The following is a 16,358-nucleotide window of genomic DNA, read 5'->3' on the forward strand; positions in this document are numbered from 1 at the left end:
TGCAGTGAGATAAATCAGAGAAAGATAAATACCATATGATTTCACTTACATGTGAAATCTAAAAACCAAAGCAAACAAACAGCAAAACAGAAAGAGACTCACAGATAGAGAACAAACTGGTGGTTGCCAGAGGAGAGGAAGATGGATGGACGAGCGAAATAGGAGAGGGAGGTTGGGAGACACAAACTTCATGGGAGTATAATACCAGCATAGGCAATCTAGTCAGTAATATTGAAATAATTTTGTATGGTGAGATAGTAACTAGACTTGTGATCACTTTGTAGTGTATAAAATATTGAATCACTATGCTATACACCTGAAACTAATATAATATTGTAAGTCAATTGTACTTCAATTTTTTTAAAAAAGATGATTTATGCAAAGCACTTTGTAGACTGTCTATTGCATTGTAAACTCAATAAAAAATGGATTATTCGTATTATCGTTCATGTATTCAAATATAATTGGTTGCTATGTGCTGAGCTGTGAGCTGGGGTATGGGCACACCTGGTGCAGGGGAACAAAAGTGGGTTTGGGAAAATGAACACCGAGTTTCAATTCTAGCTCTGCCTTTTAGCAGTTGTTCCAACTTAGTCTAACCCCTTAATTTTCCCAAGCCTCAGTTTCTCACCTAGAAAATGACAGCCATAGTATATATCCCCAGCATGGTTACCAGAAATAAACAGAAAAATGTCCTTGGAAAGCACACTGAAGGTACAAAAAGAGACACTGCTAGTCATTTGTGGATTACTTGGGCATTTTGCTTCTCTTTCTGACTGTATTTGGCCCACTCCTTTGGGGTCTTTTTTTTTTTTTTCCTATCTTGGTACCAATCAGAAGAGAAGGAAAGGAGAGGGGGCAGACTGACACAAACCTCAGTTCATTTTATCAAGTATTTTTCATCCTATAATATTTCTGGTGAGGGAAAGCTGAAGATGTGATGGATTCATACACAGATCTTGAAGAGGTAGTATATTTCCACGGAAAGTAAAGGTTTGTACAAAGAGACCAGGTTTTAGAATCATATCTGCGTTCCAGATCTTAGAAAATTCTTATTCCACTCCCTGTACATTTGCGTGACCATGGTTGAATTACTTAACCTCTCTGAGCCTCAATTCCTTCATCTATAAAATAGGGGTAGATATACCTAACACGTAGAGTCGTCAGGTTCAAATATAAAATAGGCAGGATACATTGTCTGCACACTGTTCAATAAGTGGTAGTTCTTCTAAACTGAAATGTTTATTTCAAGTCTTTCAAGTTCTAACTATGGTAATGATTTTTAACACCACTGAAATCTTTTTATGAAATACAGTCAAATTCCACCAAGCTAACATCCTCAAATGCAACTTCTTTATCCTCTCCTTCCCTTCAGAACTGTGACTCTTGCCTCCTCAGACATCACTCTCCAGGATCAACGTTCTGTCAATAAAGGCATGCTGGGAATTCCCTGGTGGCCCAGTGGCTTAGACTTTGAGCTCCCAATGCAGGGGGACCAGGTTCAATCCCTGGTCAGGGAACTAGATCCCACGTGCTGAAACGAAGAGCTTGATGCTGCAACTGAAAGACCTCACAGGCCACAACTAGAATCCGGCACAGCCAAATAAAGAAAAGGAATAAAGGCAAGTTGAGTGGTACTGTGTGCAAGCAAGCGCTCTGCAAGGCTCCTGGGATCAGTCATCATGGAATGCAGAGTCCCTGGCCCCCAAGGGAGACAGACTGTCCACTGTGGCAGTGCCATGGGCCAGGAACCTGATGGCACAGTGCCCAAAGCTCTGTGGGAACCAGCCCTGGACAGTCAGAGAAGGTGACCTCTGGAGGTCTTAAAGGACAGGGAAGAGTTTGCAGATGGTCAAGGGAGGGAAAGGAATGATACGTGTGCAAAGGCATGGAGAGAGGAATGGCAAGAAGTTGGGGTTGACTGAAACATGGTAGGGCGGGAAAGGGGGAGAAGAGATTGGAGCAGCAGGACAGGAAAAGATCAGAGAGATTCGAACAAGAGCAGTAGTGCTGAAGGTAAGGAGGAGGAAAGAAGGCCAGGACAGGGGACTTTCCTGGCGGTCCAGTGGTTAAGAATCTGCCTTCCAGTGCAGGGAACAGGGGCTCAACCCCTGATCGGGAAACTAAGATCCCATATGCCGCGGAGTAACTAAGCGCTCATGCCACAGCCAAGAAGCGACACAGCCAAACAAATTAAAATCAAAAAAGAAGGTGGGGGATATTTCTGAGGTTGCATCATCAGTTCTTAGCAACCAAAAGGCATTGGTTAGCAATCAAAAGAGGGACGAGGCAGAGCACCAAAGAGGGCTCTGTATAATCAACCTGGAGGACCGAGTGAGTGGTGACTCTATTGACGGAGACCGAGTCTTAGTAGAAATAGCATGGGGCATGGGGGCATTCAAGTTTTCAGCTCATCTGGCATATGTTGAATCCGAGAGGCATGTGGGGACCTTCCAAGCCAAGGTAGGTTCCCAGACAACGATATGCCTAGTATGCTGGCTGAAGTGTGCATCCTTCTTTATGATAAGTGACCATATCCAGTAGCTAATAAATCTGCAGACATGTCTAGGATGGACGGAGCAATCATCTTCAAAATGCAGTCGCTGAAGTCTGCATTTGGGAAGGGGGCGGGGGACACTCCTTGTACCCATAGCCCCCAGCCGAGGCAAGAGCTTGATGAATCACAGCTACTGTCTTGGCTTGGCTGGCAGTCTTGGCACAGCTCTCCTCCTTACCCATGTCATCTTTTCTGTCGTGTTCACATCTTTCTTCATTTCATCTCCTCCAGTTTCTCCTTTGCAGCTCCCAGTGAATGTGTGATGAATCCTGGCTTAGCAAGTAGGCTAAAACCTCCACTTAAAAAACAGGCCTTAGCTTTTATCTTCCTCTGTGGGTTTGGGTTTGCTAGAATCAAAGTAACATTAGCATGATTTGTTTGGATTAGCATGAAGACTTCTAATCCGCTCCTTTGCAATATTCCATATTTTAATAACTTTAACAATTACTCCTTTTTTTTAATTAAGAGCTTAGAGACAGAGACCTTGGAGAGGGACCAAAACAGTGGCATTTAGTATTGTGGAGAAGAAGATGAAACATTTGCATAGCAGAATCAATATTCACAGCCAGCTAAGAAGCATTTGGATTTTATTTAATTCTGCGAGCATCACTGTGGACAAAGCCCCAAATGCTAGAGATACAGATGTAGCAGGAGATTCTTTCATCCTGTTTGGGGTCCAACTAGAATGCCCCAGGTTCACTCTGACAACGACAGCATAAATTCCAAGAACATATTTTCCTATAATGTTCCTAGCAGTCTTTAGAGCTTAGAAGGGCAGACCACCCAGGCTGACCTCACTGTTCCAACTTCAGGGAGGGGCACTAGTGGCTGAGCAGAAGTTTCTGTTGAGGAGTTCCCTTCTGCCCACAGACGTGGCTTCAAGTCCTCAGCTCCTGTAGCACCCATGTGTTTCAGGGTGTGTCCTCTCCACCAGAAGCTAACCTAAAGGGCCCAGCTGAACCCTCGGGACCCTCAGGCAAACCTTTTCCCTTTTCCCAGTTCTGCATGGATGTGGAAGCCATAATGAAGGAATGCTCTAGCTTCTGGGCAAGGAGAGCCTGGAAGCTCAGCAGAGGAGGGCCTCCAGTAGGGCAAAGAGCTGTGCCTCCAGGCACAGGGTGCCCTCCTGAAGCCTGGCTGGAGCTCAGAGGTGGAGGTGGGCCTTCTGCGCCTGCACCAGTGTAGACACCATCCTTACATAGCATGTCTTTCTGTTTGCTGCCCTGATTAGGAATGAGCTGCTCTGGGATGGGTTCTGGGGTTTCCCACCTCTTGGACCCAGAATTAACTCTCTTCCTTCCTGGGACCTGTCTTCCAGAGCTCAGCAGGTATTATTTCAAATCCTCACACACAGGGCTGTGTTAAGACCTTTTCCCTCAATTATGGTACACCTACGCTTCTAACAAAATCTACCTTGAATGATTTCAGGGGGCTTTGTCTGAAAGGCAAAGGATTCCACTCCAACCCTGCTAAGGAATGGCGCCTCAGAGAGTCACAGGTGGCCTTCTGCAACCCTCCCACTGAAAAAGAGGAAAAAATGCACAAATAAAATCTCTAGTGAGCCATTTCGGAGAAGGCAATGGCAACCCACTCCAGTACTCTTGCCTGGAAAATGCCATGGACAGAGGAGCCTGGTAGCCTGCCGTCCATGGGGTCGCTAAGAGTCGGGCACCACCGAGCGACTTCACTTTCACTTTTCACTTCCATGCATTGGAGAAGGAAATGGCAACCCACTTCAGTGTTCTTGCCTGGAGAATCCCAGGGACGGCAGAGCCTGGTGCGCTGCCATCTATGGGGTCACACAGAGTCAGACACGACTGAAGCGACTTAGCAGTGAGCCATTTCCCCAGCAGGGACTCCAGAGATAAATTTGATGCACCTCTGCCTCAAAAAATCAGGGTCTTTTGAGGAATATAACATGGGGAATAACACATTTATAAGGTAGGATAGACTAAGTGCTAAATATAGGTTCAAAAAGTACTCACAGGGGTTCTCTGGTGGTCTCGTGGCTAGGATTTGACACTTCACTGTCATGGCCCTGGGTTCAATCCCTGGTTAGGGAACTGAGATCCCACAAGCCATGTAGCACAGTCAGGAAAAAAAAAAATACTCATTAATTCTGACTTATTGAATTGGGGAGAGTTTCACAGAGGAGGCATTTGACCTCGTTCTTTCAGGATAAGAAGGATTTAATAGATAATAAGGGAAGTGGCATTCCAGGAGGGGGTTGCAGAATGAGCCAGGCAGGGAAACTTGAAAGTGCAAGCTTTACTTAGGGAACAATGAAGGGCTCAGTATTAATAAAGAGCAGAGTTCATAGCAGGTGGAACAGAACACGAAGCTGAACTATATAATGACCCACAAGGCCTTTAGAGTTGTGGGAAGAAGTTGGGTTTTTATTCTGGAGGAACTGGAAAAACCCCATGGCAGGTTTCTCAAGAGAGGAATGATCTGATCCTTCCCAGGATGAAGAAGCTTTATGAGGATCAAAATTCATGCATGAGAAGGATGGAGAAATTAACAACAGGTCACCAGCTTGGTAGCTACTGCTACTGGCTCAGAAATGAGAGACAAAGGAGGATAAGAGCAGATACACAAAGCTTTGCATATCATTTTGGGAAAATTTATAGGCTCCCTTGAAACCCAAAGAAGGTCACCAAGTTAAGACTTCCACTAAAATGGGAGCCATCTGTGCTCAACAGTAAGGCCGCAAAGATGAATAAGACATTGTTCCTGCCCTCAAGGGCAGATGCACTCCAGTGAGAGGGATCAAGTATATATTCAGACGGTGATACCTCAGCTAGCCAGTTACAGGACCTGCTGGACCACCTCTCCTATACTGCATCCTCAAAGGGCTCTGTGACCAAAAAAAAAAGGTTTTAAAAAGCTGCTCCAGAAATTTGTCACCTTCATAAATGCTTCTTATTCTTGGTTCCTGTTTTGATTATTTCTCTCAGTACCAACTTCCTATTTAAAAAAAAAAAAAGAGTCAACAACATTAAATGGACACTGTGGATGTTTTACATTTTATACTTCATAAAAACCCAACATATAAATTCAGCTCTGGGTCTAACTTACGCTGAAACTCCAAAAAACATTTTTCCTGCCCACCCCGACCTCATTCTCTGGTAATGCATGCCATTTCAGAACATACTCTCTAATAGCTGATGCCTCTATGAGGATGTGAATCAATTTTAATTTGGACTTTAGCTTCTGCAGCAAGTGCTTTTGAAGATGCTCCTTCAGGAGAATGCCAGCTTGCACCTTTCAATTACAGCCAGATAATTAGGATGGAGGCTCACCTGCCGCCATTCCATTTCTATGTGGGCGATGGGGAACCGATGTGGTATTTCTGAGCAACTGACACTTTCACCAAACATTGAGAGGGATCACCACCTGAAACGACTATAATGTTATACATCAATTATATCTGTTTTTTTTTTTCTTTTAAAAAAGGACTGTATAGTACAAACAGAGGCTGAAGAAGATCGTGCCAATTCTAAGGCTATGGTTTTTCCTGTGGTCATGTATGGATGTGAGAGCTGGACTGTGAAGAAGGCTGAGCGCCGAAGAATTGATGCGTTTGAGCTGTGGTGTTGGAGAAGACTCTTGAGAGTCCCTTGGACTGCAAGGAGATCCAACCAGTCCATTCTGAAGGAGATCAACCCGGGGATTTCTTTGGAAGGAATGATGCTAAAGCTGAAGCTCCAGTACTTTGGACACCTCATGCGAAGAATTGACTCATTGGAAAAGACTCTGATGCTGGGAGAGATTGGGGGCAGGAGGAGAAGGGGACGACCCAGAATGAGATGGCTGGATGGCATCACGGACTCGATGGACGTGAGTCTGAGTGAACTCCGGGAGATGGTGATGGACAGGGAGGCCTGGCGTGCTGCAATTCATGGGGTCGCAAAGAGTCGGACACGACTGAGCGACTGAACCGAACTGAACTGAGCTACATACCAGAGCAATCTGGGACACATGGCTTGGATGCCAAACTGGATTTTCCACGATATCCCAGTGTTTATAGGGTCTACATAACAGAATATTTAAAGATGGGCTTGGTCTGGAAAATCTAGACCATGTGTTTGCTAGAAGAAAACTGCTTCTGACCTCAAGAAAACATACAGTCTGGTCACAGAAAAAAGAAAAAGAAAAAAGAACCTACTTGACAAAGGAACAAGGAAGTGAATGCTCAAATCAAAGTAAATTATTTAGATAAAAGGAAGAGAGGTTGTAAGGAATCTGAGAAAAGAGCTGCTGCCATGTAAGGGGGAGCATAAACGAGGGGGCAATGGAAAGAATTAGCATGTCAGGCACCACAGACACTCACATGTAAGGTCATTTCTTTTCTTCTAATAATTAAAGAGTGTGCCAGGTACAAGACCAGGTCATTTCATACATATTTGCTCTCAATCCTCACAACTGTAATTCAGGTAGGGATTATTATTCTCATTTCATCAATGAGGAGGACAGAAGCTCAGAAAGAGTAAAGAGCTTTCCCAGGACATGCAGCTCTGAAATGACTGAGCCAAAACTAAAGCCCAGGTCTGTCTGAACCTTAATGCTAAATTCTTTTCATACCACGCATTGTCCCTAACAAAGTTATTAGGACACTGTAGATGAACCTCAATTATTGCACTAAGTAGAAGAAGCCAGGCACAAACGTCACAGATTGTATAGCTCCTGTTATATAAACATCCAGAACCAGTAAAGCTATTGACAGAGAAACCCAGTGGTTGCCAGGTGCTGGGGGAGAAGAGAATGGTGGGTAATTCATGAATACGGGGTCTCCTTGGGGATGATGAAAATGTCTTGGAACTAGATGGAGATGGTGGTACAACTAATGAATTACTAAGTGCCACTGAATTTACACTTTAAAATGGAGACGCATTCATTGTACGTTATGTGAATTTTACCTCCATTTTAAACAGCTACTGGGAAAGAGAATTCAAGGAGAAAAGACTAAGGAAATGAAAACCCACTCAGCATATCTGGGGCACAGTCACCTACCTGAGTCAAGTAGAATATGGACCAACATTCCATGATGGACCAATATTTTCTTCTTAATTCAAATTAAAAGATCTGGAAAAAGGTTTGAATCTCTCCTTAGTTAAGAGTTCCCAAGCACAGACATCTATGTTTCTCAATCATGGTAGACGAAGGTACCCCAGATGATCCAAAATGACCCCAAAGCATTTTGGTGTTGCAGGGGGTAAAGTCCACCCCTCGACTGGGTGCCCTGAATTCAAAAGACACAATATTCTGTTTGATCATTCTCAAGTGACCCTACAGGTCTGTGAAATATGGTCATTTCTAGGTTGCTTAGGAAAAACTGAGTCTCTGTGAATCTGAAATCCATGGAATCATCTCTTAGCTGGTGACCTAGTCAGTCACCTAACCTCCCAACTCAACTGACCTTGTTCTTGGCATTTAGGGTAGAGAAACTCTCATAAAGAGCCTGCGGGGGAGGGAGGGGGTTACTTAAGATACTTGATTTGGCTTTACTGTCTTTTATGTAGAAGTGATGGGCACTAAGGCCACCCATGAAAGTGGGGGCTTCAGACACACCCCCAGGCAGTGGTCACTACTAAGCAGCAGAGTGCCTGGTGGTACAACTAGTGAATTACTAAGTGCCACTGAATTTACACTTTAAAATGGAGACTCACTCATTGTATGTTACATGAATTTTACACAGGGCCACTCTCAGAGCTTCGCTGCTCTTTCAGGCACTTTGGGAATGTTTGCCTTCACTTCAAGTTAGCCTCAGAAGTCTTTGTACTATTGACAGGTGCCGGGGTCCAGCCCCGGTGGATCCAGGGAATTCGAAGGGTGGACGGCGTTGGCGTGGAAAGACTTGTTTATTGATTGATATAAGATTAGATTAAGAAACTATAGTGTAGTAGGAAGATTAAGTGGAGGAAGAGGGCTGAATAGCTTGGTTTACGCGGAAGACCAATAAAATTCCAGACAAGGAATTTGCACCATCTACGTTGGGCCACCGGCCGCTCGCTTGAATATCTAAGGGTGCCTCGCCTTAGGCTCCCTTTCGCGCGGGTCTTAACAGCCAGGGCAAGTAAGTAGACTTGGCGGGCCTCCGCGCCCCAGGTGGAGATTCAGCCTGAAATTAAAGTAAAGAGCGGAGGAAGGGAAAGGAAGAGAAAAAGAGAGAGAGAGACACGGGGGGAGCCAGATTCCCAGGAAACCAGGCCGAGAGACTAGTCCCAGAAACTGGTCCCATCCTTTATTGTTCAGTAGGCCTTTTATACTTTTGATGAAACATGGAGATCAATGGGTAACACAAAATTATGTAGCGTTCGCTACGCAGACTCTTTCCGTATATCATTTCGTATACAAAAGGTCTCAGGTGATTTACATTATCTTCTGGCCAAGAGGCTTGTTAACACTTTTTGGCTGTCTTCCTTAATGAATGTTAATTTTGTTTCCCCTGAAGTGTTTTTCTTTAATCTACATCTCCTTAAAGCACTAAAGTTACATCTCTATAGAACAAAGGTGCAGTGGGTTATAACAAAGAAGGTACTTATCTCAAAGATCTAATGTTGCTAATACAAGGTCTACTACTTGTTTTTCTATATACCAACTATATCTAAAAATAAAGGATATGAAAATTCAGCAGCAAGCATTGACTCAGCAAATGAAACATTTAATCGGTCCTATTCTAAAGATTTTGACTCTTCGGAAGCCCCTACATTCCTAGGATGTTTTAAGCTTCCTGTGCCTCCGGCGGTCAGGAGGCCTCAAACAATCACATGCACAGCTGTACGAGTCCTGCAGGCAGGCTAGAAAGCCATCAGAGGGGTTTTTGGATTGAAACACTCTTTCAAATGCAGAAGACTAAAGCCCTGAATTGACTTTTTCCAGAAAATGTCAGAAGAGTGGAAAAGCAGAGCACAAAAGCCTGCAGATTTTTGTTGGGGTACATGCTTAGGAATTTCCAGAGGGGTCCCTGAAGTCTGAGCACGCCTTGCGTATGTCAGCTTCCTTCCTCATGACCTTGTCATGGGTGGGATTCCTCACACTGGCTTCCGGCAGACAGGGGCTTCTGTTGATCTGGAGTGTCACACGGCAAACTGACCCTTTCAAACCCTTGCAACCTTTCCAAAAGCCAGAGAAGGTGGGGAGTGTGATGGTTCTCCTCCCTTCCCCAGTCTCTGGCCTGCCTTCCTCACTGCTACGGTCAGCTCAAGGAGCGCTGGTGGAAAAGACATGTTTCCCTGGTGGACTTGTAGCTGAGATTCCTCCACAGCACGGGCTCTGTTTCTCAAAGGACTATCGAGAGGTGCTGGAAGCAAGAATCAAACTCTGCAGCTACCCAGTTCTATTCACGACCGGAGTCATGGAAGGGCTCAGGAAGGTGCTCTTCCTAAGGATCAGTTCAGAATTCTGCATGGTGCCAATTGTGACACTGAAAGTCACATTCCAGTAAGAGTGCTATAGAGCATCCAATACGGGGGCACACAAATGATTCCATCTAGGGACTTCCCTGGTGGTCCAGTGGGTAAGAATCCACCTGCCAATGCAGGGGACACAGGTTTGATCCCTGGCCTAGGAAGACCCTACGTGCTGCAGAACAACAAATGCCCCTGCGCCACAGCTACTGAGGTCGCATGCCTCAGAGCCCATGCTCTGCAACAAGAGAAGCCACCACAATGAGAAGCCTGCACCCTGCAATGAAGAGTAGCCCCAGCTAGAGCAAGCATACGTACAGCAGTGAAGCCGGCACTGCTAAAAATAAATAAAAGGATTCCACCTAAAGCTTCATGTAACCTAGTCAAGTGCTCCTTGCAGTGATTGTTCTGTGGCTCAGTGGTAAAGAATTCGCCTGCAGTGCAAGTGATGCAGGTTCCATCCCTGGGTCAAGAAGATCCCCTGGAGAAGGAAATGGCAACACACTCTGCAGGCTTGCCTGGGAAATCCCATGGACAGAAGAGCCTGGTGGGCTATGGTCCACAGGGTCACAGAAGAGTCAGACAGGACTTAGTGAATAAACAATAAAAATGAGGTATAATGTGCTGCAGCCTGAGCAACATTTGAGAGGACCTCAGCCATCCTAATAGAATAACTGTTCAAGGGTTCTATGCCATGCTCTGCCAAACTCCCCTTGAAATGCTCTGAGTAGCACCCAGTGAGACATGGTGCTAAGCATAATGCCTACAGCCCAACAAATGCCCATTTCATGGCCTGCACAGTGCCCAATAAATGGCCTTCAAACCCTAGAGGAAGCCTCTCTCCTGCCCACAATACCCCAGGCAGTCCCCTAGGACTGCCTTGGTAGCCTCTTGATGATTGCAACCCCACTGCAGCCTCTCTGTAGGATCCTGGAGTCAGCAAAAAGCCACATAATATCATTTAATCAAAACAAGCAACTTGTTCCAAACCTGAAGACAGCCAAGAATATGTAAAACCCCAGATACTAATATAACAGACTTTGGTTTTATTTTGAGATTCCTTTTTACATTGTTTTAAAAATAGCATGCAATAAATACTCATTGTAAAATAAAACAATACAAGCACAGAGTACAAAAATCAAGGATAAAGTGAAATTCTCTGTTCTTTCCCTCTCCCTTCCATCTCCCATAAAGCCCTCTTTCTAGAATTAGCCACTGTTCATTTGGCTTGTGTCCTTTCAAATGTGTCCCATGTATTGCTCAACATATATATTTTACGCATATAATTCTCTTTTTTTACACATACTAGATAACACTGATTCACTCTTCTGAAACATTTTTTATTTAATATAGTGTGATCATCTTTCCACATCTGTGCATAAGGGTTTACATCATCATCTTTGATTAATGCATATTTTTCCACAGTACAGAGATATGATTATTTATTTAACTGGTCCTCTGTTAATGGCATTTACAGCATTCCCCTTTGTCACGGCTACAAACAACATTGAAATGAACATCCTTTAAATTTTGACAATATCACATTACTCTCCAAAAAAGATGATAAAAACTTACACTTGACACAGCTGACAAACACAGTGCAAATCTTTCCACTTCTTCTAGAAAGCCATCAATCAACTTCACTTTACAAGTTCTAGGAGGCAAAAGGTTCACAGCTCAAGTTTCAGGCTGAGTGGGAGGGCCCGTTCTCACTGGGATCGGCTACCGTTTCCATGTCTTACAACTTGTAAGCTGGAGGCCAGTTCTTGGTGCTTTCTCTCAGGCTGGGGTCCGACTCCTCCTAGTTGCCAGCAATGAAGACCTGCGGTCGGCACATAAGAGGCAGGCTTGACCCACATAGCCATCGGGGTCTGAAGTGCTTCTGTTGCCCCCAGGTCTGTCTCCAGAGACCCTGGGAGTGACAGGGCCTCCTCCAGCTCCCACAGAGCAGTCTTTCTGTCTAATAGGCTGATGTCCTGGTCCGTGGATTTCTCTTCATTTCCCACTTGGACCCAGTGGCCATGGCTCCTCCCTCTTTTCACTGCTCCTCCCAGCCCTGCTTCCTCCAGCTCAGCCCAGCCCTAGCCCCAGGATCTTCACCACCAACAGTCGCTGAGATTCTTGAGATGTCCACTTCTCTACCTGCTGTCTTGGGTGAATAAGAATTCACCTCATCCTCTAGAACTGAGGATTTGGACATCTGACTCTAACTCATATCATAGCTACCCAGGCATCTCTCTGTGTTCCCCTCCCTCCTGCAATTCCAGGGCCTCACGTGTCATTCATTCATCAAACGAATATTTATTATGTGTCATGGACATTTTCTACCAAATTGCAAAATTCCTAAAAAGAACTTATATACACAGGAAGCTCTGTATCTTTATTGCAATATGGATGGCAAGATATTGAAATTTTATAAACGTATTATGATAGCCTGGGTATAACCAATCCTTCTTCTGAAATAGATGCATTCTGAGGCAGTTACCATTATAGTCCTCCATCCCATTCCACTGAAACTGTGTAATAATAGCCAAGATGTATTAAGTGTGTTGGTCAGCATGTGTTGGTCTAAGATGTGCTTATGTATCAATAATTTCCCCAACAATAACAACCCTGTGAGATAAGTACTATTGTCATCCCCATTTTATAGCTGAACATTAAAGGCTGAATGAATCACCTAAGCTTACCCAGGCTATAATTAACAGAGCCAGGGTCCAAACCCAGGTATTTGATACCAGAAACTGCACTCTTAACTATGGCATTCTGCCTCTCCATAGCGGTTTTCTACAAAAGATCCTTGGGCAAAAGTCCAAAAAGTTCCTCAATGGCAGCTTTGGGAGGGCTGAAAGATGAGGGATCTGGGCCTAAAATGAAAGCTACAGCCATGGGCTCTGGTCAACAGAGCCCCTAAGCAGATTTGGTGATTTCCTGGCAGTGGGCACCACTGTATCTAGCATGTTCCAAAGATATGAGGAGAGAGATCCTCAGAGGCTGATGCTGAGGACACAGAGCTCTCTATTCTGTTCTGCTTCCAGGGGTCCTGCTGATGAAAGGTGGCCATTCACATTTATTTTAAGCCTTGTCATCTCCAGGCTTCAGGGCATGGCAGTTAACATGCACTTAAGTTTTAAGGGCAAGGACTCTGGGGTCAGAGTGTCCTGGTCTAGCCAAGCCCTGGCTCTATGACTCTTCAGATGTATGACTTTGGGATAATTTACTTAACATATCTATGACTCCATTTCCAATGTGCAAAATGGTGGAAATAATATCTTTCTCAGAGAGTTGTGAAGGTTTATGTGATGATGGAATGCATATATAGTACTTAAAATGTACCAATAAATGTGAACTATTTCCATATGATCCTGAAGACTGGCTGACCGCTTTGGAACAGCTGAGGCCATGAACATAAAGCCACAACAAAAATATTTGTTCTTGGATAGGTGTGATGCAAGGTGCATTCAGAATGGGGGAAGATGGCAGTGGAATGGCAGTTTGAGTGAAAATAACTATATTTGTGTACTAGGGCTGCTTAACAAACACCACAGACTGAATAAACAGCAATAATTTATTGGCTCTTATTTCTAGAGGCTGGAAGTCCAAGATCAAGGTGTCAACAGGGTGGTTTATCCTGAGGTCTATGAGGGAAGGATCAGTTCCACAACTCTCTTCTAGGCATAGATGTGTCTGTATGTCATCCATCCTCAGTGTACGTCTCTGTAACTAAATTCCCCCTTTTTATAAGGATACCAATCCTGTTGGATTAGGGTCCATCTTAATGACCTCAATTTTAACTTGATTACTTCTGAAAAGACTCTATCTCCAAACAAGGTCACATTCTGAAGTCCTGAGAGCTAGCATTTCAACATATGAATATTCAGGTGATATAATTTAACCAAAAACAACTACTAATGAAAAATGTTACCATTTATTGAATGACTGTCATGTCACATTATAAATTCTGACTTATTTAAAACCAACAGCAATACAAACAGTTAATGCAGCTCAATATTAAAAAAAAAAAAAAAAGTGAACAACCCAAACAAAAAATAAGTGGAAGCTCTAAATAGACATTTCTCCAAAGAAGACATTCAGGTGGCCAAAATGCACATGAAAAGATGCTCAACATCACTGATTATTAGAGAAATGCAAACCAAAACTATAGAGGTATCACCTCACACTGACCAGAATGAGCCTCAACAAGTCTACAAACAACAAATGCTGGAAATGTGGAGAAAAAGGAACTCTCCTACACTGTAGGTGGGAATGTAAGTTGGTACAGTCACTACAGAGAACAGTATGGAGGGTCCTTTGGAAAACTTCAAATACCATATGACCCAGCAATCCCACTCCAGGGCATCTTCTCAGAGAAAACCTTAATCCAAAAAGATACACACACCCCAATGTTCACTGCAGCACTACTTATAATAACTAGGATATGGAAACGACCTAAATATCCATTGACAGAGGAATGGATAAAGAAGACATGGTACACACATACAACGGAATATTAGTCATAAAAAAAAGAGCAAAATAATGTCATTTTCAGCAACAGGTTGGACTTAGAGATTGTCATATTGAGTGAAGTAAGTCAGACAAAGACAAATATCACTTAAATGTGGAATCTAAAAATAATCGTACAAATGAACTTTTTTACAAAATAGAAATAGAGTCACAAATAGAGAAAACAAACTTAAAGCTGTGTGCGTGCTAAGTCGCTTCAGTTGTGTCTGACTCTTTGCAACCTTATGGACTATATAGCCCACCAGGCTTCTCTGTCCATGGGATTCTTCCATCAAGAATCCTGGGGTAGGTTGCCACGCCCTCCTCCAGGGGATCTTCCCAACCCAGGGACTGAATCCATGTCTTTCACATCTCTTGCATTGGCGGGCGGGTTCTTTACCACTAATGCCACCTGGGAAGCCCCCAAACTTAAAGCTACCAGGAAGGAAAGGGGGAAGGATAAATTGGGAGTTGGGATTGATATATACACACTAATATATATAAAACAGATAACTAATAAGAACCTACTGTATAGCACAGGGCACTTTACTCAACATTCTGTAATGACCTCCATGGGTAAAGAATCTAAAAAAGAGTGGATATATGTATATGTATAACGGATTTACTTTGCTGTACAGCAGAAAGTAACACATTGTAAATCTACTATACTCCAATAAAAATTATTTTTAAAAATTCATAGGAAATCTTCAGCTATTTGCTAAGAAAATCAAGATTCAGATTTTATCCAAGATTAAACACCCAGCTAGTCACCAGTAGATGAGGATTTGGATCAGGACTGTCTGATTTCAAGCTTGTGATCTTTAATAAATACCATATAATACTATTCCTTTGCGCTGGTTCCTAGCTAGCCAGTGACTTGGGATCATTCCTCTGAAGGTGGAAGGGCTCACCTAATCCTGTTCCCACTTCTGGAGTTCCTTTGCAAGAGAGCGGACTTGGTTCTGTTCCCACACAAATCCATGGGGACTTCAGAAAGTCATAGACTAGCAGAGCAGGAAGAAGCCTGTGATGTCATTCAATCCATCCCCTGCTTTATCAGTGAAGAATGAGTTACTTGCACAAGGTCATACAGGAAGAAAGGGACAGTATAGAATCTGTTCTCTACCCAGCACTGCCTTAGCCATAAAAAATTCTGAACTTTGTTAGATGATCTAAATTATTCAGCAAATTGTTTAACAGATTTAAGCCATTTATACAAAATCAGGAGATGAATCTATTTTAATCAAACAATCTGATACTGTACAAAATAGCCAGGGGTAGGTCTGTATTGCAAACACACTCCAGCTTTAATTACCAAATTAAATGGAGTGATAGCCAGCCCCTCGTATTTGTCACAAGAAATATTCAGTTTCTTAGATAGTTTATTTTCTATGTCGATGCTTTAGATAATAAGAAAGGGAAAAGGTAATCTGTTCTTGTCACAGGAATTGTTACATTAAAAAATGAAGAAACACATTAAATTTCTATATCCATCCTCCAGACTGTAAATCTGGTGTTTTTCCATAATAGCATCCATCGTCTCTCAATCAACAGCTCTGGGGCACAACCACCTGGCCAGGTTCTGGGGCAGATGTCCTCTGCCGTGCTGGCTTTCTCTGTCCCAGAATACAGCCTGAGTTTCTTAAGAATATCAATCAGACAAAATATCAACAGATTTGAGACAGCAACATGACTATAAGGCTGGTAGAGACAGGTGTGATTCCATGAAAAGTCAAAGTTCTAGTAGTTCCAGACCCAACTTCACCTCTCAGAAACAGTACAACTTTCAGATCTTTAACTTTCTAAAACTCAATTTCTCCATCTTTAAGATGCGAGAAATATTAACAGTTGCCCGCAGGACAGCTTGTGAGGTTTAAACAAGATGACTGTTG

Source organism: Capra hircus, chromosome 15 (genome assembly GCF_001704415.2).
Source record: "Capra hircus breed San Clemente chromosome 15, ASM170441v1, whole genome shotgun sequence".
NCBI lineage: Eukaryota > Metazoa > Chordata > Mammalia > Artiodactyla > Bovidae > Capra > Capra hircus.